This window comes from Bubalus kerabau, chromosome 20 (assembly GCF_029407905.1).
Source record: "Bubalus kerabau isolate K-KA32 ecotype Philippines breed swamp buffalo chromosome 20, PCC_UOA_SB_1v2, whole genome shotgun sequence".
Taxonomy (NCBI): Eukaryota; Metazoa; Chordata; class Mammalia; order Artiodactyla; family Bovidae; genus Bubalus; species Bubalus kerabau.
Genome location: NC_073643.1, coordinates 42,300,934 through 42,328,053, shown reverse-complemented (window position 1 = coordinate 42,328,053; position 27,120 = coordinate 42,300,934).

The window sequence follows — 27,120 nt, the reverse complement described above, 5'->3', positions numbered from 1 at the left end:
GTAACCTTACCTAAAGACCCCCTGATCATCGCCAGCAGTCTTCCTGAGCCATATTAGGTAAAAATGCCCACTCCAGTACTCATCCTTATAGTGCCCTAACCAATCATCTAATGCCAACCTTTCAGCAGGAATTTTGTCTTGAGGCTATAAAAATTTGCTACTGACTCAGGGTTAGCAGGCCAGCTCTCAATAGTCTGTCAGGAGTTGGACCCACTGCACTCACAGTGCCTTGCTCTTAACAAACCCACTCCCTTCTGAAATGTTCCAAGTTTGAAATTCTTTTCCAGTCCACACTCGGACTGCCTGAACATAACGTTGTTTCTCAAACTGCATTCCTTAGAACATGTTCCCTTGTTAAAAAAAAAAAAAAAGTTCCGTGGCCCAAATACTTTTTTAGGAAATGTGGCATATTCAATATCCTTTTGGATGTTTTCCATATTCATCCTAATCCTAAATTAAAGAAACTTTGTTTCTTTATTCCAACATTTCCCAAACTTAAATTTATCACTGAGCCATTTGCTTTGCAAAACACACATCCTGAGATGAACTTACAAATGTTAGCACAGATTCCACCTTTAGTTTAAATAAATAAATATTTATCATTTATAAGATAGGATAATGATTATGGGAACATTTTCACATAAAGTAAATTGTATTTCAACCAAAAATGCAAGTTAATTTAAAGGTTGTCTCAGTCCACTCACTGAACTGAACAAATGAGAAATGAGAAGAAAAGAAATAACAACTGTAGGCTGGAAGCTATTTTGCTGGTGGAGGCAGTGGGAGAGGTGTCTTGCTTTCAGGGATCTTAGGGGAAATTGTGGTAAAATTAAATCCTTGGTATCTATGGGGGTTACAATTGAGAAAACTTTCTGGCATTCAGTGAATGGATGGCGAAAATCCCCACATTAGTCAGTTCCATAGCATGGCTCTACAGTCAGCTGCTGTGTCAATAGACATTTTCTTACCAGGCCAATTCTGCAGTATAGTTTTGGGCACGAGTCCCAGAAGCTTAGCCTCAAGTCTGATTCTCTGGGATTCCCAATGATTCTTTGAAATGCTGCAGTGTCATTGTTCTTTAGTCGCTAAGTCATGTCCAACTCTTTGTGACCCCATGGACTGCAGCCTGCCAATCTCCTCTGTCTGTGGGATTTCACAGGCAAGCATACTGGAGTGGGTTGCCATTTCCTTCTCCAGGGAATCCTCCCAAACCAGAGATCCAACTTGCATCTCCTGCTTAGCAGGCAGATTCTTTACCACGGAGCCATGTGGGAATCTGAAATGTTGTATACCCTTTAATAAATTCATTTTCTATTTAAACTGGCCAGCGTAGATTCTGGTGTCTGCAACTAATACCCCTGACTGTATTTTCCTTCTCCTACTTCCAAAAGCCAGGTGAATAACTTACAGCCATTCACAACCTAACATTTCCCTCTCAGGAAACTCTAATCTAGTAATATATTTCTGTGGACTCTCCATTGCCCTCTTTTACTTCTAAGCCCTAAGTAATGAATGAAACTGACTCTTATTTCTGGAATCCCACCTGCATTCCTTTTCCAACTCAATCTTCTTTCCTAGCCTAAGGCTAGCCTACTTACTGTATGAAATACACTTTCCTGTCAGTCAACACGGCAACATTTTTGGCGAGGTCAAAGCCTAGCTCTTAATTTATTTTTTGAGTTGTAAGAATATCCCTGGACACACCAGTGTTTTGAACCCAATTATTCATGTCTCTATCCCATTTTTCAAAAATCATGTAATCTCTAGAGCCCAGGAGCCACACTACTGAAGCCTGTACACCCTAGAGTTCGTGCTCTGCTACAAGAGAAGGCACTGTAATGAGAAGCCCATGCACCACAACTAAAGAAAGCCCACGCGAAGCAATGAAGACCCAGAGCAGCCAAACAAAAATAATCAATTAAATAAAGTAAAAACAAAATCTTTTCATCTGCTTTTTAGGGTTATAATCTGAATAGCTCTTCCAAAGTGTTAAGAAATCCATCAGAGTAATTTCAAAATAGGAGCCGAGTGGTCTGGGTGTTAAATTATCTGAGGATGCCAGGAATGGTCCCACTCCCTAGAGTGGTGAGTGACCAAGTAACTCAGGAAAAATGTAAGGGCCTCCATGGCACATCCCAGTAAGAGGAGGGTCTCACTTCCTTCCCAGGCTTCCAGTTAAAGAGCACATGGTCAAACTAGGTCACTGAACAAGGTTGTTTTTGTTTAAAAAGTGCTAAAGGAAAGTATTTGAATAGTCATGAGAGGGGAAAAGCATATTTCTTGATGCAGTAATTAAAAAGAGATTTAGATCCAGTGTGTGAATTCCCATAGAATCCTACTTAGCTCCCTTATCTATGTCAAAGCAAACTTGGTTTCACATCATCGGTGCTTCTCATTTATCTTAATGCTAAGGATTTATTTCTTATGCAAAACTGTTCATTTTTACCAGCTTGGAACTTAAAAAAAAAATCACATTCTCTTCTTCAAGAATTTTCATTAAGCCAAGGTGTCATCAAACTGAAAATCTGTAGACACAATTTTGGCTCTTTTCCTTAGGCAAATCAGAGGAGTGCTCAATCTAGGCAACCAAGGATTAACAGTGTTGTAAGGAGAAAAAAACAAAGTTGGTATAGAGTGATTTACAAAGATTTCTAACTCAAAGTTGAACCAGTAAGTTTGTCTAGACTGTCCTATGAAAAGCTGCCTTCTTCAGGGGAAAAAGCTACAGTTGAAACTCAGAATGATTTTGTCCCTACGATGTGTATGCAGGACTTGGGTTAGTAATCTGGTACCCAGAAACATGCAGATATCACTGAGATAAAAATTAAACAAACCAATGACAGACTATGTGTATTGTTCACATCTCTTATTTATTTGTTTAGGTACCACAGATTCATAAAGTCACCAACCAGAGTAGGTAAAGTCACTAATCAGAACAAAATTATCAGTTTCCTATGGCGTGTCATACAAAAGTAATGAGAGAATGTTCAGGGAAAATCATTAAACTTTAATCAAATTTCAGGGAAAAAGATAGACATTAACAGTTAGGATCTGCTCAGCAATAGTCAAATCAAAGAAACGTTACAACAGTTGAAACTGAACAATTAACCCAAGATCAAAACCCAGAATATCTATTAGTGCACTCTCTAAATCTGTATTCAGTTAAGCCTAAGCATCTCCTTAGACTTAATCCCCTGATCGTAGGGTGTCTAATACCTGTCAATGCAATTTCTTGATCACTAATGAACCACTCTTTGTTTATTCCATTGGTCTCTATAAACACTATATTAAATCATTCTCCCCAGCATTTCCCCTCAACTACCATTTGTGTGCCATTGCAGCATTTATGTTTTCCCTGAGTTTCAACCTCTAAATGTCAGTGGCCATTTGGTACTTCTTTTTTCTCATAAATAAAACCTTTCCAACATCTTGCAAATGACCAGGCAACTGCTTTAAAACTCTTGCTGTAACTTGAGCTTCCTAGCAAGCTCTCTAATTAAGCCACAATATCATTGCTCCTCTAGTTTACAAGATAATCATCTAATTCCCTTTTGTTAAACTATTCGGCCTTTGGCCTCACGGTTTATTTCACTTGGGAACTAGATTATAGCTTCCCAGATGGGTTACAGTGGAATTACTGTGACTCGTTACAAGTTTAATTAATGCCAAACAATGCCAGCCCAATTTCTGGCTTAATACCATCTCCTTTCATATAGTTGCATCCTCATTTTGCCTTCAATAACCTTCTTGATTGGTGTTTTCCCAAGCGTTTCTACACTCAGTCCTCTTGTTGAATTAAAACATTCCTAAACCACAATATGGCTGCTCAATTTTAAGACTTTAAAATTTTCAGTCTTTCTGAAAATTGTAGTTTCATGTTTGATGGATGAACTTAAGGAAGGTATGAAATCTTCATGAGGACATCACAATAGAACAAAGTTAATTTTATAAAATTCTTTCATATACTTTATTTATCCTAAGGAGGATATAGAGAGTCAGGCAAAGTAGTATTATTATGTCCATTATTGATCACTGATTTCCAAACTGTGTCATCGTGTACTAAGCCCATGATATTGTTTCAACCAGAATCTTTTTTAAAAAAAAAATCTAAGTAAGACCATCATTTCAACAAATAGTAACACTGGCTTTTAAATAAGGAAAGTTTTAAAACCTCTGTTATACAAGAAGAAACCAAAACTTAGCACAGAAGTGAGTTTACCAAGATCAAATAGCAAATAATTTAAAAAGTAGGGAAAACATCCAGGTTTCCTGACTCTAAGGACTGACATTTGTTTCCAATACACTTATACTCCCCAGGAGGAAGAATGCCAAAGGAACAGAGAAAGCATTTGTGAGCCCATTCACACCAGTTTAATAATTCTTTTTAAATAGTCTTCAAACTCATAATATCAATAACCTCAGATATGCAAATGACACCTCCTTTATGGCAGAAAACTAAGAGGAACTGAAGAGCCTCTTGATGAAAGTGAAAGGGTAGAGTGAAAAAGCTGGCTTAAAACTCAACATTCAAAAACTCTAAAATCACCGCAGATGGTGACCTCAGCCATGAAATTAAAAGACGCTTGCTCCTTGGAAGAAAAGCTATGACAAATCTAGACAGCATATTAAAAAGCAGAGACATTACTTTGCTGACATAGGTCCATCTAGTCAAAGCTGTGGCTTTTCCACTAGTCATGTATGGATGTGAGATTTGGACCATAAAGTAAGCTGAGCACCAAAGAATTGATGCTTTTTAAAACTGTGGTGTTGGAGAAGATTCTTGAGAGTCCCTTGGACTGCACAGAGTTCAAATCAGACCTACAAGAAGACCTAGGCAAAATCATTGAAAATGTAAAAAATGGCATACCAGATCCTAAGGTAGGAAAGATTAGTAAGGAGGTTAATACTAAAAGAGCAGAAAGAGTAAGAAAAGGAGAAGGGGTATGAGTCACAGGAAACAAGGCCATCACCTGCAGTACTTCACAACATTTCAAGTTAAAAAAGAGATAAATTTACAGCCACTTGACTTCTCTAGGGCCCAATCACCTCATGACAAAGTTTGTATGATTTTACTAGCTCTCTCAACTGCAAAGTCTACTATAAAAGTAGAAGATAAAATAATTTGATGGCTTTTAGAAAAGCATAAGTTCTTCTACAAATAACAGGAGAGGGGTACTGCTTTCCTGAATGATGAAAGATGGAAGTAAAGTAATAAGCCACTTTGCCAACAAAGGTTCGTCTAGTCAAGGCTATGGTTTTTCCTGTGGTCATGTATGGATGTGAGAGTTGGACTGTGAAGAAGGCTGAGCGCTGAAGAATTGATGCTTTTGAACTGTGGTGTTGGAGAAGACTCTTGAGAGTCCCTTGGACTGCAAGGAGATCCACCCAGTCCATTCTGAAGGAGATCAGCCCTGGGATTTCTTTGGAGAGAATGATGCTAAAGCTGAAACTCCAGTACTTTGGCCACCTCATGCAAAGAGTTGACTCATTGGAAAAGACTCTGATGCTGGGAGGGATTGGGGGCAGGAGGAGAAGGGGACAACAGAGGATGAGATGGCTGGATGGCATCACTGATTTGATGGACATGAGTCTCAGTGAACTCTGGGAGTTGGTGATGGACAGGGAGGCCTGGCATGCTGCGATTCATAGGGTCACAAAGAGTTGGACACGACTGATAGACTGATCTGATCTGATCTGATAACTTATCCAAAATTCGTTTTATAGTATTTTAAAGGCATTATCATTTTTAAAAACAGAATACATGATATAAAGTTGCAAAAAAAGAAAGTTAATCCCAAAGTTGAAGAACTTGTCAAAGGAAAATATTAGGACCCCATGCAGAGGGGTTTCACCTCTGGTTCTCAGCCCTCAAACTAATTTTAGTATGTATTAGGATGAAGTCCATAAAACAGGTGATGTCATAGAGAGTGACTTACAAGGGGTTTGGAAGAAAGATGATCCTTTAGCTCAGGTGATGAAGGAAGGCCTTACAGGAGAGGTAGCCTATGAGACTAGAATGATGCAAGAGAGCCTGGACAGAAAAATCCCAGACTAGAGCTGGTCCAAGCGAAACCCAAAGACTAAGGCTGTGAGGTAGGGATCAGAGGCAGAATTGACAATGCTGAAGAGAGGCGGTATAAAGGAAACACAATCACAGAGAGAAAATTAACCCTATCTTATAGAGAGAAGTTGTTTAAAAGCATAATGCTAATCTGAGCAATCTCTCATTAGTGCCAAGTTCACTTGCTCTCTGCTTTGGCTAACTGAGTCAGGCTAGAAGGGGAAATTTGGAGCCAAACTGAAAAGGGGAGAATATGGGATCGCTTGCCACACTTTATCATTGAGGGCCCATCAACAGGTCACTAGAGGGTGAAGAAGCACCAACATGGCTTATTTAATTGAACATTTACAAATTAGTAAAGACTTGATATTATATGCTCTATATAAGAAAGTCTTCCTCAGTGAACAATGCAAAGAAATAGAGGAAAACAACAGAATGGGAAAGACTAGAGATCTCTTCAAGAAATTAGAGATACCAAGGGAACATTTCATGCAAAGATGTGCTCGATAAAGGACAGAAACGGCATGGACCTAAGAGAAGCAGAAGATATTAAGAAGAGGTGGCAAGAATACACAGAACTGTACAAAAAAAATCTTCATGACCCATATAATCACGATGATGTGATCACACACCTAGAGCCAGACACCTTGGAAGGTGAAGTCAAGTGGACCTTAGAAAGCATCACTATGAACAAAGCTAGTAGAGGTGATAGAATTCCAGTTGAGCTTTTCAAATCCTAAAAGATGATGCTGTGAAAGTGCTGCACTCAATATGCCAGCAAATTTGGAAAACTCAGCAGTGGCCACGGGACTGGAAAAGGTCCGTTTATTGTGACCGTGTGGATCACAATAAACTGTGGAAAATTCTGAAAGAGATGGCAATACCAGAGCACTTGACCTGCCGCTTGAGAAACCTATATGCAGGTCAGGAAGCAACAGTTCGAATTGGACATGGAACAACAGACTGGTTCCAAATAGGAAAAGGAGTACGTCAAGGCTGTATATTGTCACCTTGCTTATTTAACTTATATGCAGAGTACATCATGAGAAACGCTGGGCTGGAAGAAGCACAAGCTGGAATCAAGATTGCCGGGAGAAATATCAATAACCTCAGATATGCAGATGACACCACCCTTATGGCAGAAAGTGAAGAGGAACTAAAAAGCCTCTTGATGAAAGTGAAAGTGGAGAGTGAAAAAGTTGGCTTAAAGCTCAACATTCAGAAAACGAAGATCATGGCATCTGGTCTCATCACTTCATGGAAAATAGATGGGGAAACAGTGGGAACAGTGTCAGACTTTATTTCTTTGGGCTCCAAAATCACTACAGATGGTGACTGCAGCCATGAAATTAAAAGACGCTTACTCCTTGGAAGGAAAGTTATGACCAACCTAGATAGCATATTCAAAACAGAGACATTACTTTGCCAACAAAGGTTCGTCTAGTCAAGGCTATGGTTTTTCCTGTGGTCATGTATGGATGTGAGAGTTGGACTGTGAAGAAGGCTGAGTGCCAAAGAATTGATGCTTTTGAACTGTGGTGTTGGAGAAGACTCTTGAGAGTCCCTTGGACTGCAAGGAGATCCAACCAGTCCATTCTGAAGGAGATCAGCCCTGGGATTTCTTTGGAGAGAATGATGCTGAAGCTGAAACTCCAGTACTTTGGCCACCTCATGCAAAGAGTTGACTCATTGGAAGGGACTCTGATGCTGGGAGGGATTGGGGGCAGGAGGAGAAGGGGCCGACGGAGGATGAGATGGCTGGATGGCATCACTGACTCGATGGACGTGAGTCTGAGTGAACTCTGGGAGTTGGTGATGGACAGGGAGGCCTGGTGTGCTGCGATTCATGGGGTCGCAAAGAGTCGGACACGACTGAGCGACTGAACTGAACTGAACTGATAGTCCAAAGGGTCAGAGGAGTCAGGCTTCAGGGGTTGCAGATGTGTCCTGTCAATGTGGGAGTGGGAGCTTCATGAAAGACTGATGATCCCAGGATTGGGTATGGCGAGTGAGATCCTTGGTAACTGGGAGATGGTACACATCTTATGGAATCTGTAGGCTGGAGGAAGTCCATGAGCCCGTTTCGTACATTGCAGGCAGAGAGTGTACCATTAGACCCCCATGGAGGGAAGTGACTCCTTGATGCATTCTTCCAACATTTACCGTACTCCTAATATAAGCCAGGGACTGGTGGGGAATTTATTCACAGCTGCTGCTTTGCTCTCAGCTGCATCTGAAAGCTGACCTTGGTGTCCTCTGAGTTTCATCCCAGACAAAAGCACAATTGAGCAGTTTCCCAGCCACAGGGGGAAGGGATTTGAGAATGATAGAAAAACAGGATTCACTTCCTTCTTCTGGCCTCTGGGGTTGTATTGTTGTATCCTGTAGTTGCAAAAGGGGTGTATGATGGGCAGTGGGTGATTTCAATTCAATTTAAAGCAACAAGTATTTACTGAGAACTTACTATATGTTTAGTAAGGGGGACAGGTGCTTTGGGAGACAGAACTAAATGAAATTGTCCCTTTCCTCCAGGAGCAAACAGCTTCAGGCTAGAAACAAAACCAATGCACAGGTAACCAAAGAGTGGAGGAAAAAACTCACAATGCGCATTTCATTAGTGACAGAAGTAGAAGGACATGAACTCACCTTCTCCTGTGAGAAAAGAAAAGATATACCCATTTGAATGCAGAGTTCCAAAGAATAGCAAGGAGAGATAAGAAAGCCTTCCTCAGTGATCAGTGCAAAGAAATAGAGGGAAACAATAGAATGGGAAAGACAAGAGATCTCTTCAAGAAAATTAGAGATACCAAGGGAACTTTTCATGCAGAGATGGGCACAATAAAGGACAGAAATGGTACGGACCTAACAGAAGCAGACGATATTAAGAAGAGGTGGCAAGAATACACAGAACTATACAAAAAAGATCTTCACCACCCAGATAATCATGATGGTGTGATCACTCACCTAGAGCCAGACATCCTGGAATGTGAAATCAAGTGGGCCTTAGGAAGCATCACTACGAACAAAGCTAGTGGAAGTGATAGAATTCCAGTTGAGCTATTTCAAATCCTAAAAGATGATGCTGTTCAAGTGCTGCACTGAATATGCCCGCAAATTTGGAAAACTCAGCAGTGGCCACAGGACTGGAAAAGGTCAGTTTTCATTCCAATCCCAAAGAAAGGCAATGCCAAAGAATGCTCAAAATACCCGACAATTGCACTCATCTCACATGTCAGCAAAGTAATGCTCAAAGTTCTCAAAGTCAGGCTTCAACAGGACATGAACCGTGAACCAGATGTTCAAGCTGGTTTTAGAAAAGGCAGAGGAACCAGAGATAAAATAGACAAAATCCGTTGGATCATTGTAAAAGCAAAAGAGTTCCAGAAAAACATCTATTTCTGCTTTATTGACTACACCAAAACCTTTGACTATGTGGATCACAACAAACTGTGGAAAGTTCTTCAAGAGATGGGATACCAGACCACCTGACCTGCCTCCTGAGAAATCTGTATGCAGGTCAAGAAGCAACAGTTAGAACTGGACATGGAACAACAGACTGGTTCCAAATAGGAAAAGGAGCATGTCAAGGCTGTATATTGTCACCCTGCTTATTTAACTTAAATGCAGAGTACATCATGAGAAACGCTGGGCTGGATGAAGCACAAGCTGGAATCAAGATTTCCAGGAGAAATATCAATAACCTCAGATATGTAGATGACACCACCCTTATGGCAGAAAGCAAAGAAGAACTAAAGAGCCTCTTAATGAAAGTGAAAGAGCAGAGTGAATATGTTACTTTAAAACTCAACATTCAGAAAACAAAGATCATGGCATCTGGTCCCATCACTTCATGGCAAATAGATGGGGAAACAAGGGAAACAGTGACACACTTTATTTTTGAGGGCTCCAAAATCACTGCAGATGGTGACTGCTGCCATGAAATTAAAAGACGCTTGCTCCTTGGAAGAAAAGTTATGACCAAGTTAGACAGTATATTAAAAAGCATAGACATTACTCTGCCAGCAAAGGTCCATCTGGTCAAAGCTATGGTTTTTCCAGCAGTTATGTATGGATGTGAGAGTTGGACTATAAAGAAAGCTGAGCACCAAAGAATTGATGCTTTTGAACTGCAGTGTTGGAGAAGACTCTTGAGAGTCACTTGCAGTTCAAGGAGATCCAACCAGTCCATCCTAAAGGAAATCAGTACTGAATATTCATTGGAAGGACTGATGCTGAAGCTGAAACTCCAATACTTTGGCCACCTGATGTAAAGAACTGACTCATTTGAAAAGACCCTGATGCTGGGAAAGATTGAAGGCAGGAGGAGAAGGGGATGACAGAGGATGAGATGGTTGGATGGCATCACTGACTCTATGGACATTAGTTTGAGTAAGCTCTGGAAATTGGTGATGGACACGGAAGCTTGGCATGCTCCAGTCCATGGGGTTGCAAAGAATCGGACACAACTGATCGACTGAAGTGAACTGATAGGAATATCTATGGGGATAGAGACAGAAGAAAAATTCACTATCTTGTTTATTTTTGTTGTTGTTATTCATTTGAATGTGTTTTGTCACATTTCTACATGCAGCATGAGTGAGTACTAAAATCAGAAAAAAAAAAGCAATATTTTTTAAAATATAGCTCCTTTTTAGAAGGAGAGCCTGATCATTCAAAATAAGCAGCTCTGGGTCAATCCCAAGCATGTTCTTTCCAACAATTTGACCTTGGGCAAGTTTCTTAACTACCAGGTTCCTAAATTTTCTCATCTACGAAATCCTGTCAATGAATGTCTTCTGGTAGGAAACCAAGAAACAAGACCATGACCCGTAAGCAACTTCCAGGAATTTAAAACACCTTTAAGTTTTATAAGTTTACTTTAGTTGACATCTTAAACTAAAATTCCTCAAGTTACTAAATTACTCAAGGATTTCAGGGAGAAATGTAAATATGCTTTAGAATGCAGATGGTTCAAACTGTAGCTGTGCTACTTGCCAATGCTGCTGCTAAGTCGCTTCAGTCGTATCTGACTCTGTGCAACCCCATAGACAGCAGCCGACCAGGCTCTGCTGTCCCTGGCATTCTCCAGGCAAGAACACTGGAGTGGGTTGCCATTTCCTTCTCTATTGCGTGAAAGTTAAAAGAGAAAGTGAAGTCGCTCAGTAGCGTCCGACTCATAGCAACCCCATGGACTGCAGCCTACCAGGCTCCTCCATCCATGGGATTTTCTAGGCAAGAGTACTGGAGTGGCTTGCCATTGCCTTCTCTACTTGCCAATAACTGACCTCTAATAAGTTATTTCACCTAAGTCTCACTTCATCTATAAAATGGGAATAATAATAGAACCTACCTCATAGGGACATGATGAAGACATGTATATAAAATGCTAAAAATGGTGCCTGGCATGGAATATGTGCCTGATGTTTCCATACAATTGTAATTATCATCTGAAAAAGCTGGTATTGTTCTAGACAAATGTTAGAGAAGATAGACATGAAGACATACACATCTTTTTCATCTTTGTATCATTAGTGCCTTGCACTAGCCCTGTCACAAAGTAAAGATTTGATAAATACTTGTGAATAAAGAATGAATGAATGAGTATATGAATCAATGAGATGATTTTCCCATTCCATCAAGGGCCATGTCTATCTATTACTAAATTGATCTAGAAAAAAATACATTTTTATGTGTTTAAATACAATTCAATGAGTTTAAAAATTAACTTCAGTACATTCTCTGAGTTTATTCACAAAGGGCTAGGAGAAGCCAGAGGCATTCTTACAGCTTAAAAATACTACCTGGTTATTCAAGTTATAGTGAGAAGTTTAATCCATGGGGAAAAATCAGAGGGTTTCTTTCATCTTTCAGAATCCTGGTAATCATCTTAAAAGGGAAAGTCAATTAAAAAAAAAAAAAAAAAAGCAGGGAGGAAATGAAGGAATGGGGAAGGAAGCATAATAAAAGAAAAGAAAAAATCAAAAGAAAGGGAAGAAAAAGTGTCCTTCTATCCTACAGACATGTTTTACTACCTCTCACTGTATGATATGCTATTTTGTCAGCATCTTCTACCTATGAAGGGATAAAGAACAGGGGCTTCCATGTAATGACCCATGTGGGTGAAATCTTATCACAGGTGTAAAAGGAAATGCTTTCTTATATTGAGAAATTCATATTTATATAAACGGCACCAACTCTAAGAAGGATGAGCTAAGTATCAGGAAATATGAATTAGCAGAAAATCCCTAGTACAGCTTATTACACATACTAATATTTTCCGGCATATTTATCCGCTCCTATAAGTACTGCCTTGGCTCAGACAGTAAAGCGTCTGCCTACAATCCAGGAGACTCAGGTTCGATCCCTGGGTTGGGAAGATCCCCTGGGGAAGGAAATGGCAACCCACTCTAATACTCTTGCCTGGAAAATCCATGGATGGAAGAGCCTGGTGGGCTACAGTCCATGGGGTCGCAAAGAGTCGGACACGACTGAGTGACTTCACTTTCTTTATTTTCTGGGTACTGCTTAAATGTTACTTGCTCAGAGAAGCCCTCCACCATTCCTCAGCCCAGGATGGGTACTTTGTTACATGCTCTAATAGTATCTGGTACCCTTCCACTAGGTTCCCAGGTGAGGCAGTGGTAAAGAATCCCCCTGCCAATGCAGGAGATGCTGGTTTGATACTGGGGTCCAGAAGATCCCTGGAGAAGGAAATAGCAACCCATTCCAGTATTCTTGCCTGGGAAATCCCATGGACAGAGGAGCCTGGTGGGCTACATTCCATGGGGTGGCAAAAAGTCAGACATGACTGAACAACTGACACTCACACAGATATGCAGGATGGATGGCCTGGTGGGCTGTAGTCCATGGGGTCACTAAGAGTTGGACACGACTGAGCAACTTCACTTTTACTTTTCACTTTCATGCATTGGAGAAGGAAATGGCAACCCACTCCAGTGTTCTTGCCTGGAGAATCCCAGGGACAGGGGAGCCTGGTGGGCTGCCGTCTATGGGGTCACACAGAGTCAGACATGACTGAAGCGACTTAGCAGCAGCATGTGTATATGATACATGTATCATATATGGCAAGTTTTTGTTCCCAAGTGGCTCAGGGGTAGAGAATCTGCCTGCCAATGCAGGAGATGTGGGTTTGATCCCAGGGATGGGAAGATCCCCTGGAGAAGGGAATGGCTACCCACTCTAGTATTCTTGCCTGGGAAATCCCATGGACAGAGGAGCCTGATGAGCTACAGTCCAGGGAGTAGCAAAGAGTTGGACATAACTGTGTGATTAAGCATGCATGTGATACTTAATCACAGTGATTAAGTATAGCATGTTTTAACTTTACTTCCAATGTTTTACACTGGTTAAGATTTAAGTTATTTGCATTTTATCCATTAAAAACAAACACTAGGCAAGTTTGAATTATATGCATCTCCAGAAGAAAGAGAACTTGTTTTGAAGCACTGTCTTTAGACAATTTCCTAAAGTGATCAAACCCAGGTCTCCTGTACTGCAGTCAGATTCTTTACTGTCTGAGCCACCAGGGAAGCCCAATATAAATTTAAGTGTTTCTCTGACATCCAGAGTCTTTGGAAGCAATACCTACTAAAAACCTAACTCTGTCTTCATTGAATGTGCTCAGACGTTCAGTTGTGCCCAACCCTTTGGATCTTTGTGACCCAATGGACCATAGTCCACCAGGCTCCTCTGTCCATGGGATTCTCCAGGCAAGAATATGGAGTAGGTAGCCGTTTTCTCCTTCGGGGATCTTCCTGACCAGGGATCTAACCCACATCTTCTGTGTCTCCTGCATTGACAGGTGGATTCATTACCACTAGTGCCACCTTGGAAGCCCTTTCTTTGAATAAACAACAATATTTCCTAGTAAAGTTTCTAATTAGATTTGTCAGATGAAAATGAAAATAGAAAGAAAAAAAAATCCTCGTAAATGGCTCTGTGGAACTTCTGATAGTAACTAGAAAAATTATACCACTAATAATTCAATGTTGGCTGTGTAAATCGTGAGTGATTTACACAGAACAGACTTGGCATATGTTGTACCACAGGTGGATCCGGGGTCACCAAGAAACCACTTCACAGTTTTCCCAGAAGTGTAGAGTCAAAAAGGTCACTTGTGGTAAAAGATCTTTTGGATTTGTCTTCTAAATCAATGCATGAATTAAAGACAATTTACATATAAATAGAATAATACTCTGCCTTTGAAATTAAATGAATTTTTAAAAGATTTAAGTAACTGCAGAAAAGGTCAGTTAAGCATTAACTGTACATAATGTGATTTCTGAAAACTGCTTGTCTTGTTGGTTTATTAATATTTTGTATTCATTGTCAGTGTCATTCTAAAAATTTCGTGCATAGTTAGCAATGCGCCAAAGTCAAAGACAGGCTCTCAAAGTAAGGAAAATGTTTTGCACAAATCAGTATTTGGAAGGACAGGTCTAGAATCTGGACATGAAAATAGTCAAAAGTAACCTTTGCCCACATATTAATACACATTAGATTCAAATATATCACAACATAGTCTAACAATGCACGGCATTGTTAAGGCGAAATTTACCTCGACAATTAGTTTCATTGATAAATTACAGCTCTTCAAACACAAAAGCAGTAGATGGTCTTCTGAGTTGACAGAGGAGGATCATGCTCATCATTGGTAATCCCAGTTTGCCTCTTTGACAATATAAACCTGGAGATTTTTCCAGTTGTGATGAAGTGACAAAGCAGAACTTTTACAGTATCAAGCCTGATCCCTGTCACCACCACCCTTGTGAATATTAGTGTACCTTAAAAAATGTTGGACCCCCCCCACAAAATAACTCAAAATGGATTCAAGACCTAAATATAAGACCACAAATCATAAAACTCTTAGAGGAAAACAGAACACTCTCTGACATAAATCACAGCAAGATCATTTTTGATCCACTGCCTAGAATAATGAAAACAAAAATAAACAAATGGGATCTAATTAAACTGAAAAACTTGCACAGTAAAGAAAACCATAAATGAGATTAAAAGACAACCCTCAGATTGGGAGAAAATATTTGCGAATGAAGCAACTGACAGGAGATTAATCTCTAAAATATACAAACAGTTCATGAAGTTCAATAGCAAAAAAACAAACGACCCAATCAAAGAAAAAAAAAAAAAAAAGGACAGAAGACCTTAATAGACATTTCTCCAAAGAAGACATACAGAAGGCCAAGAGACACATGAAAAAACGCTAGACATCACCCATTATTCAGTTCAGTTCAGTTGCTCAGTCGTGTCCGACTCTTTGTGACCTCATGAATCACAGTACGCCAGGCCTCCCTGTCCATCACCAACTCCCAGAGTCTACTCAAACTCATGTCCATTGAGTCGGTGATGCCATCCAGCCATCTCATCCTCTGTCGTCCCCTTCTCCTCCTGCCCCCAATCCCTCCCAGCATCAGAGTCTTTTCCAATGAGTCAACTCTTTGCATGAGGTGGCCAAAGTATTGGAGTTTCAGCTTTAGCATCAGTCCTTCCAATGAACACCCAGGACTAATCTCCTTTAGGATGGACTGGTTGGACCTCCTTGCACTCCAAGGGACTCTCAAGAGTCTTCTCCCAACACCACAGTTCAAAAGCATCAATTCTTCGGTGCTCAGCCTTCTTTATAGTCCAACTCTCACATCCATACATGACCACAGGAAAAACCATAGCCTTGACTAGATGGACCTTTGCTGGCAAAGTAATGTCTCTGCTTTTAAATACGCTATCTAGGTTGGTCATAACTTTCCTTCCAAGGAATAAGCGTCTTTTAATTTCATGGCTGCAATCAGCATCTGCAGTGATTTTGGAGCCCCCCCCCCCAAAATAAAGCAATATGCAAATCAAAACTACAATGAGGTATCACCTCCCACTGGTTGGAATGGCCATCATCAAAAAATCTACAAACAATAAATGCTGGAGAGGGTGTAGAGGAAAGGGAATCCTCTTGTACTGTTGGTGGGAATGCAAATTGATAGAGTCACTATGGAGAACAGTATGAAAAAGACTAAAGCTATAACTACCATGCTACTACTCAGTCGCTTCAGTCGTGTCCGACTCTGTGCGACCCCATAGACAGCAGCCCACCAGGCTCCCCTGTCCCTGGGATTCTCCAGGCAAGAACACTGGAGTGGGTTGCCATTTCCTTCTCCAATGCATGAACGTGAAAAGTGAAAGTGAAGTCGCTCAGTCATGTCTGACTCCTAGCGACCCTATGGACTGCAGCCTACCAGGCTCCTCCGTCCATGGGATTTTCCAGGCAAGAGTACTGGAGTGGGTTGCCATATATGGCCCAGCAATCCCACTACTGGGCATATACCCTGAAAAAAAAAAACATAATTCAAAAAGACACATGCACCCTAATGTTCATTGCCGCACTATTTACAATAGCCAAGAAATGGAAGTAACCTAAATGTCCACTGACAGATGAATGGATAAAGATGTGATACATACAATGGAATATTATTAGCCATAAAAAGAAATGAAATTAGGTCATTAGTAGAGTTGTGGATGGACCTGGAGTCTGTCATACAGAGTGACATCAGAAAGAGAAAAACAAATATCGTATATTAACACTTTTATGTGTAATCTAGAAAAATGGTACAAAGCCTGTTTGTAGGGCAGGAGTAGAGATGCAGATGTAGAGAATGGACATGTGGACACTGGAGTGGAAGGGAAGGATTGGATGAATTGGGAGATTAGCATTGACATATCTACACTACCATGTATAAAACAGGTAACTAGTAGGAACCTGCTATATAGCATAAGAGAAGGCAATGGCAACCCACTCCAGTACTCTTGCCTGGAGAATCCCATGGACAGAGGAGCCTGGCAGGTTACAGTCCATGGGGTCGGTAGGAGTCAGACACAACTGAGTGACTTCATTTTCACTTTTCACGTTCATGCATTGGAGAAGGAATTGGCAACCCACTCCAGTGTTCTTGCCTGGAGAATCCCAGGGATGGGGGAGCCTGGTGGGTGCCGTCTATGGGGTCACACAGAGTCGGACACGACTGAAGCGACTTAGCAGCAGCAGCTATATAGCATAGGGAGCTTAGCTCAGTACTCTGTGGCAACTTAGAGGAAGGCGAAATATGTACACATATGGCTGATTGGCTTTGTTGTACAACACTGTAAAACAACTATAATCCCTCAAAAAAAGTATTGGACCCCAGGATAAACATGTGGAACACAAGGCTTTTTTAAGGCAGTGAAACTATTCTGCATGATACTATAATGGTAGATACAAAACATTTTGCATTTTTCAAAACACATAGAACTGGAATAAATCACTATATATAGAATAGACAAACAGCAAGGTCCTACTGTATAGCACAGGGAACTATATTCAATATCCTGTAGCAAACCATAATGGAAAAGAATATGAAAAAGAATATATATATATATGTATATATATTTATATTTGTGTATAACTGAATATATAAAGCTGAATTGCTTTGCTATATACCAAAAACTAACATAACATTGTAAATCAACTATCCTTCGACTTTTAAAAAGAAAGAAAGAAAGAAAAAAATACCTAACTGTATTGTATATCAGGGAAGAAGACATTTTCCTCTATACTTCTGGCTGGTCTAAGAATTAAGTTGACATGAAACAGATTAGCAGGCGAAAAATCAAGCAATCGTTTAATAACATGTATACATAGGAAGGACCCAGGAAAACTAAGTAACTTGCTAAAAATGACCAAAACCCTCACCTTAAATAGCAGTTTCAGCTAAAAACAAATGAGGACGTTGAGGGCAGTGGGCTGGGGCTTCAAAAGGGAGGAAGGCAATTCACATGGACATAGAAAAACAAATGCTTGATAAACAAATATTTACTGGGATAGGCAGAGAAAGCACAAAGCAGACTCTGATCTTTAAACCCTGCTGAGTCACCACTACCACAATTAGCCCATAGTCTCTGCAGATATCTCTGAAGATAGCTTTATTCTGGGAATATGCCTTGTATTTAAATTCTTTTAGGCAGTTAAGGGGAAAGTCAAAAATGTCTTGCCAGGTGTTTTGACTGTTTTTGGCTCAATATAATCTGCATTCCAAACTGACATTTTGGGGCGGTGAATTTTGCTCTCTTATGAATACCAAGAGTAAATCCTAAAGAGAAACAGAGACTTTAGTAAATAATAATGTATCAGTATCGGGTCCCCAGTAATAACAAATGTACAACACCAACGCAAGAGGTTAATGATAAGGAAACTGGAGGCAAGCTGGGTGGAGATATATAGAAACTCTGTAATTTCTGCTCAGTTTTTCTGTAAAGCTTAAGCTTCTCTAGAAAAATAAAGCCTGTTTTTTTTTAAATGATGGATTGAATGTAATAATACACTCAAAGACACTTTCTTTACAGCTTACAAGTCATACCCTATCAGTCCCAGGAGATGGTTCACTGACCACTTGATTTGGGGATGTTCAGGGAAATGGAGCAGGAGAGAAGAGGGAGCAATGACAAGGAGGCCACTGAGGATGGGACCTCAACTTCCATTCATTTCAAACAGAGAAACTCCCTATTTGTCTCCTGTACATACTGTACACATTCTTCACACTGGAGTCCATTAAAGAAAGGATTCCTCAGTTAAAGAGAAAAAAAATAAATAAAGCATGAAAATCAATGATACAAGTACAACAAAATACCTACCTAATCATCCCATACACTGATACTCTGAGCTGCTGAATAAATAAGGAAACATTTAACTCAAATTTCCCACTAAACCATCAACCTATGATTGAGCTAAGCAGAGTTAAACACTTACGCTGTGAGAAGTTCAACTGACAAGCATTCACTGAGCATCAACCATGAACCTAGTAGTATGCTAAGCTATGCAACAATGCTTTGCAGATACAAGTGAAACACAAGGCATAGTTTCAGCCCTCAAGAAGCACAGAATCTAACAGGAGACATAAAACTAATACTTATAACAAAATGAGAAAACAATAGAAAATGCCTGAGGCACCCAGTGATATGAATGAGACAATCCCCAACTAAGTATCACTTTCCTAAATCTTTGTCTCCCTTTACAAAGGCAAAGTACCTAGTGCAGCCAAATAAGTAAATAAATAAAACTTCTTTAAAAAATTCCTTAAAGGATAAATAAAAGCTAATAAAATCAGATAATCAGCAGTAGACAACAGAAACAGAAGGTGAGCACTACTTCATTATTTTGTTATCTTCAATTGCAAATTTCATTGTCTTTTCAAAATTGGTGCCTCCCCATTGGTACTCACTGATGAGTCAGATTCCAGGATCTTCCTGATGGCGGTGTGGTTCCCAAAAAAGGCACAATGGGCCAGAAGATCTGGTCACCCTCTCTCAGGGACTGTTGGGAGATGTCCCGACAGCAGAACATACAGACTCCAATCTTCGTGGCTTCCTGCCCAAGACTTTCTCACCTTACTTCTGCCTAAAGAAACACCTTCAGTGGGGTTTTTCCCTGTAATACTCAGCACTACACTATAGAGAAAATACTCAACTGTTAACAACAGGCGCTCAGAAAATTTTTAAAGCCTGTATGTGTGTTTTGCTATAAATTACCCTGTTTGTGGGTGTGAGAATAAATATCCATGTATATGGATGTGTGTGCACACATACACATACACAGATACAGACAAACAGAGTATGTTACAGTTAAAACCATGCTGTTAAAAGCCACTCAAATCCAGAGAAATTTATGGTTCTAAATGCAGACACACATTCAGGATAAAGACAGGAAGATTATAAATACTGTACCAATTACCAGAACAGATAAACTGCCTGGGGAGCATAAAACATTTGCACCATCATAGTCTTGATAGTTCATATTGTCCAGCAGACCTGTTGCAAATAGGTAACTGGGAGATATGTGCATGCTGTCACTCAGTCGTGTCTGACTTTGAGACCTCATGGACTGCAGCCCACCAGGCTCCGCTGTCCATAGGATTCACCAGGCAAGAATACTGGAGTGGGTGCCATTTCCTTCTCCAGGGTCTTCCCTTCTCCAGGGATCAAACTTGCCTCTCCTGCATTGGCAGGTGAATTTTTTGTCATGGAGCCACTTGGGAAGCCCTAACTGGGAAATAAAAGATGACTAAAAATGCAAAGCTGCTGCACCCAAATGACAGGCTTTATTTGACAATGAACTGTGGACACACAGACACAAGTGCAATCTAAAAGAAAAGTGGTTCTTGGTAATTCATTTGCCACTGAGGTTCACTACTGAAATGTAATACTGGATGGTCTTAAAGCAGGGAGAGTTAGCCATTACTAATTCCATCTTGATTTTATCCTTCAGTAACAGAATTTTTAACTGAGAATTGATAGTTTGTTTCACCAAGATGAGACAAAGAGTTGTCCATATACAAAAATAAACTCAAGATGGATTAAAGACTGAAATGTAAGACCAGATACTATAAAGCTGCTAGAATGAAACATAGACAGAACACTTTTTGACATAAATGGTCAATGTTTTTTGATCTATCTCTAAAGCAAAGGAAATAAAAGCAAAAAAAAAAAAAAAAAAGAAGAACATAACTAGATTTAAAAGCTTTTGCAGAGTAAAACCATTGACAAAATTGGGGGGAAAAAAAAAAAGGGAAGAGCAGAAGTTTGGAAGGGAGGATGGTGCTGCAGCTGCAAGAACTATGCTTCCAGAATGGGGAACAAGAGAGAGATCAAGCCCTGAGCCTTTGGACTAGAAGCACTGACTCCAAGACCCTAGACAACCAGAGAACTAACACTAGGGAGTATCAGATAGTGAGAACTCACACAAAGGAAACCACTTGAATACAAGACCTTGTATCACCCAAGCACCAGTAGCACCCTGTGCAGGATGCTTCATCTGAACAACAAACAAATCAAAAATACAAATCTAATCATCAGGAGACAGGATTACCACCTCACTCAGTCTTTCCTATCACAGGAAAAAGAAACAAACAAAAACTCAGCACAAATCTCACCCAGTAGGAAGCTTACACAAACCACTGGACCAATCTTGGGAGGGCAGAAACCAAAAGGAAGAAAGAATTCAACCTTCTTCAAAATAGAATTCAACGTTTCTTAAAGCCAGGAAAAGGAGACCTCAAAAACAATAAGTTAAAAAAAAAAAACAAACAAACATGAAAAGGCAGAGAAATACTACACAAATGAAGGAACAAACTAGAAACACCAAAGTCCAAATAAATGAAGAGGAAATAGGCAAACTACCTGAAAAAGAATTCAGAATAATAATAGTAAAAATGATCAAAAATCTTGAAAACAAAATGGAAAAAATGCAAGAATCATTTAACAAAGAACTAGAAGAATTAAAGAATAAATGTACAGTGACAAACAACACAATTACTGAAATTAAAAATACTCTAGAAAGAATCAATAGCAGAATATCTGCAGCAGAAGAATGAATCAGTGAGCTGGAAGATAAAAAGTGGAAATTAATTCTGAAGAGCAGAATAAAGTAAAAAGAATGAAAAGAATGGAGGACAGTCTCAGAGACCTCTGGGACAATATCAAACACACCAACATTTGAATTATCTGGGTCCCAGAAGAACAGAAAAAGAAAGGTATGAGAAAATTTTTGAAGAAATCATACTTGAAAATTTCCCCAACATGAAAAAGGAAATAGTCACTCAACTCCAAGAGTCACAAAGAGTCCCATACAGGATAAACCCAAGGAAAAACATGCCAAGACACATACTAATCAAACTAACAAAGACTAAATACAAAGAAAGAATATTAAAAGCAGCAAGGGAGAAGCAACGAGTAACATACAAGGCCAATCCCATACGCTTAACAGCTGATCTTTCAGCAGAAACTCTGCAGGCCGGAAGGGAATGGCAGGCTATATTTAAAGTACTGAAAGGGAAAAATCTGCAACCAAGATTACTGCACCCAGCAAGGATCTCATTCAAAATTGATGGAGAAATAAAAAGCTTTTCAGACAAGCAAAAGTTAAGAGGATTCAGTACCACCAAAGCAGCTTTAAAACACATGTTAAAGGTACTTATATAGTCAAGAAATACAAGAGAAGATAAAAGATCTACAAAATCAACCACAAACAATTAAGAAAATGGTAATAGGACCATATATATCAATAATTACTCTAAGTGAAAATGGATTAAATGCTCCAACCAAAAGACACAGACTGGCTGAATGTATACAAAAATAAGACCCATATATATGCTGTCTGCAAGAAACCCACTTCAGACCTAAAGACATGTACAGACTGAAAGTGAGAGGATGGAAAAATATATTCCATGCAAATGGGAAGCAAAAGAAAGCTGGAGTAGCAAAATCACATCAGACAACATAGACCTTAAAATAAAGAAGATTATAAGAGATAAGGAAGGACACTACATAATGATCAAGGGATCAATCCAAGAGGAAGATATAACAATTGCAAATATCTATGCACCCAACATAGGAGCACCTCAATACATAAGACAAACTATAACAGACATAAAAGGAGAAATTGACAGTAACACAATAACAGTAGGACATTTTAACACCCCACTCACACCAATGGACAAATCATCAAAACAGAAAATTAACAAGGAAACACAAGTCTTAAATGATATATTAGATGAGATGAATTTCAATGATATCATCAGGACATTCCATCCAAGTGCTGAAGAATACACCATCGTCTCAAGTGCACATGGAACATTCTCCAGGATAGACCACATCTTGGGTGACAAATCAAACCTCAGTAAATTCAAGAAAACTGAAATCATATCAAGCATCTTCTCTGACCACAATGCTATGAGACTAGATATCAATAACAAGAAAAAAAAGTAACAAACACAAACACATGGAGATTAAACAACACGCTTCTAAATAACCAACAGGTTACTGAAGAAATAAAAAAATCAAAAATCCTCAACAAAATTTTAGCAAACAGAATTCAGCAACATGTCAAAAAGCTCCTACGCCATGATCAAGTTGGGTTTATTCCAGGAATGCAAGTAGTCTTCAATATACGCAAATCAAGCAATCTGATACACCATATTAACAAACTGAAAAATAAAAACTGTATGATAATCTCAATAGATGCAGAAAAAGCCTTTGAAAAAAATCAGCATCCATTTATGATTAAAACTCTTCAAAAAATGGACATAGAAGGAACCTACCACAACATAGTAAAGGCCATATATGATAAGCCTACAACAAACATTATTTTCAATGGTTAAAAACTGAAAGTATTCTGCCGAATATCAGGAACAAGACAAGGGTGTCCACTTTCACCACTATTATTCAACATACATCTGGAAGTCCTAGTTACAATAATAAGAGAAGAAAAAGAAATAAAAGGAATCCAGATAGGAAAAGAAGAAGTAAAGCTCTCACTGTTTACAGATGACATGATGCTGTACATAGAAAATTCTAAACACCATATCAGAAAATTACTAGAGCTAATCAGTGAGTTTAGCAAAGTTGCAGGATACAAAACCAATACACAGAAATCACTTTCATTTATATATACTAAAAATGAAAAATCAGAAAGAGAAATTAAGGAATCAATCCCATTTACCATGGCAACAAAAAGAATTAAATATCTAGGAATAAACTTAGCTAATGAGACAAAAGAACTGTACACAGAAAATTATAAGACACTAATAAAAGAAATCAAAGATGACATAAACAGATGAAGAGATATTCCACGTTCCTGGGTAGGAAGAATCAATACTGTGAAAATGACTATACTACCAAATGCAATCTGGAGATTCAGTGGGACCCCTATCAAATTACCAATGCCATTTTTCACAGAACTAGAACAAAAAATTTCACAAGTCATATGGTAACACAAAAGACCCCGAATAGCCAAAGCAGTCTTGAGAAAGAAGAATGGAGCTGGAGGAATCAACTTTCCTGACTTCAGATTATACTACAAAACTACGGTCATCAAGACAGTATGGTACTGGCACAAAAACAGAAATATAGACCAATGGAACAAGATAGAAAGCCCAGAAATAAACCCATGCACCTATGGGTACCTTATTTTTGACAAAGGAGGCAAGAATATACAATGGGGGCAAAGACAGCCTTTCAGTAAATGGTGCTGGAAAAACTGGATAGCTACATGTGAAAGAATGAAATCAGAACACTTCCTAATACCAAACACAAAGATAAACTCAAAATGGATTAAAGACCTAAATGTAAGACCAGAAACTATAAAACTCTTAGAGGAAAACATAGGGGGAACCCTCGATGACATAAATCAAAGCAAGATCCTTTATGACCCACCTCCTACAGTAACGGAAATAAAAACAAAAGTAAACAAGTGGGACCTGATTAAACTTAATAGCTTTTGCACAGCAAAGGAAACTATAAGCAAGGTGAAAAGACAATCCGCAGAATGGGAAAAAATAATAGCAAATGAAACAACTGACAAAGGATTAATTTCCAAAATATACAAGCAACTCATACAACTCAGTACCAGAAAAACAAACAACCCAATCAAAAAATGGGAAAAAGATCTAAACAGACATTTCTCCAAAGAAGACAGATGGCTAACAAACACATGAAAATATGCTCAACATTGTTCATTATTAGAGAAATGCAAATCAAAACTACAATGAGATAGCACCTCACACCAGTCAGAATGGCCATCATCAAAAAGTCTACAAACAATAAATGCTGGAAAGGGTGTGGAGAAAAGGGAATGCTCTTGTACTGTTGGTGGGAACATAAATTGATACAGCCACTATGGAAGACAATATGGAGATTCCTTAAAAAACTAGGAATAAAACCACCATATGACTCCACAATCCCACTCTTAGGCATATACCCTGAGGAAACCAAAATTGAAAGAGACACATGTATCCCATTGTTCATTACAGAACTATTTACAATAGCTAGAACATGGAGGCAACCTAGATGTCCATCAACAGATGACTGGATAAAGAAGTTGTGGTACATATATACAATGGAATATTACTCAGCCATAAAATCAAACACATTTGAATCAGTTCTGATGAGGTGGATGAACCTAGTACCTATTATACAGAGTAAAATAAGTCAGAAGTGAAAGTGAAGTCACTCAGTCATGTCCGACTCTTTGTGACCCCATGGACTGTAGCCTACCAGGCTGCTCTATCCATGGGATTTTCCAGGCAAGAATACTGGAGTGGGTTGCCATTTAAGTCGGAAAGAGAAAAATAAATATCATATTCTAACGCACATATATGGAATCTAGAAAATTGTACTGAAGACTTTATTTACAGGGCAGCAATGGAGAAACAGACATAGAGAACAGACTTATGGACGTGGGGAGAGGGGAGGAGAGGGTAAGATGTTAAAAAAAAAAAAAAAAGCAGAAGAAAGCAAGCCTACTCCAAGGGAGAAAATATTTGCTAATGATTGGACTGATAAGGGGTTAATATCCAAATAACATTTTTTTAATTTTGTCTTTATTATTTGGCTCTTTCTGCATTGCTTCTGTTTATTTTGTTGCTCTTTTCTTAAATGTGATGTTCAATTTCTTTATCTTATGGAATGAATATGTTCCCCCTCAAATCTATATGTTGAAACTTAACCCTCAAGGTGATGATATTTGGAAGTGGGAATTTCAGGAGGTGACTAGGTCATAAGAGTGGAGCCTCGTGAGTGGAATTACTGTCCTTATAAAAGAGACACCAGACAGTTCTCTAGTCCTTTCCTCCATGTGAGGACACAAGAAAACTACCTCTGTGAACCAGGAAGTGGGCCCTCACCTCCACAATTGTGGGAAATAAATGTTCCCTGTTTATGCCACCTAGTCTGTGGTATGGAGAAGGAAATGGCAACCCACTCCAGTGTTCTTGCCTGGAGAATCCCAGGGACAGAGGAGCCTAGTGGGCTGCTGTCTATGGGGTCGCACAGAGTCAGACACGACTGAAGCGACTTAGCAGCAGCAGCAGCAGTCTGTGGTATTTTGCCATAGCAGCCTGAACAGACTAAGACACTTCCTCTTTTGTTATCGCTTGTTACTTGGGTGTTAAGGCTCTAGACTTTCTTCTAAGCACAGGTTCAACTGTAGCCTATAAATTTATGTGTTACATTTTCATTATCAATGGTGTCCAGATATATTTCAAGTTGGGTTTTAATGTTTCTTTTAATTAAGGGTTGCTTATCAAAGCATTTTAAATGTCCAGATTGCAAAATTTTGATAACAAATTTAGGTGATGAGGACTTCATTATTTCAACCTTTTTGCAATTCTCTGTGATGTCTTTGTAACCTATAAAGTCCATGAACTACAACTTTTCCAAAAGCCCATGAAAAGAAGAATATTCTCTATTATCAGGGTCTAAGCTTAAATATAACTATCTATTTCATCATTATCAATTATTTTAATCAAATTATTTTTTATCTACTTGATTTTCCATAGATTTAGAGTTTAAAATGCTCCATTATTTGGTTTCTGTTTATTTCTCCTTGCATTTATATAGCTTGTACATTGTGTATTATATTACTCTATCATTTGATGTATCCTGAACCCCACACTTTAGAGGCACCTCCATATCTCCAACAAAAATGACAAGAAAACACATCAGACCTCTGTTACACGGGATTTGATGCTTGGCTCTTGTACAATAAAACTAGTAATTTTTATTCTCGTGTTTAACATGGTTTAATGCCCTGGGAAAGTGCTTCTTGACCTCTCTTGCTCAATGTCACTGAAGAAAAGGTGACTGAATCTAAATGTCGAGAAGAGTTGTGAGTTGTTGGGCAGGGCAACTGCCAGACTGCAGGCCACAGACAAGCATACTGCTAGGTGGTGTGGGTATGATCCAAGCAGTAATGGGCTCAAATGAGAGAAAGACAAATTAATTTGCTAGGTCTTTCCTCTCAGAAAGCATGAGTGCAACCAATTCTTGCATTAAAAAGAACTCAGTTTCCAATAGTGCTGCACATCTTTCTTCTTTTATCAGAATCTTCCAGTGCCATTTCATAGTTTCAGAGGTCCCACAAATTTCAGCAGACATAGTGGTTTATGCACATTTTGCAATATTAAATAATGTAGACTTTTTGAAACTTGAATATATGAAGGTCACAACAT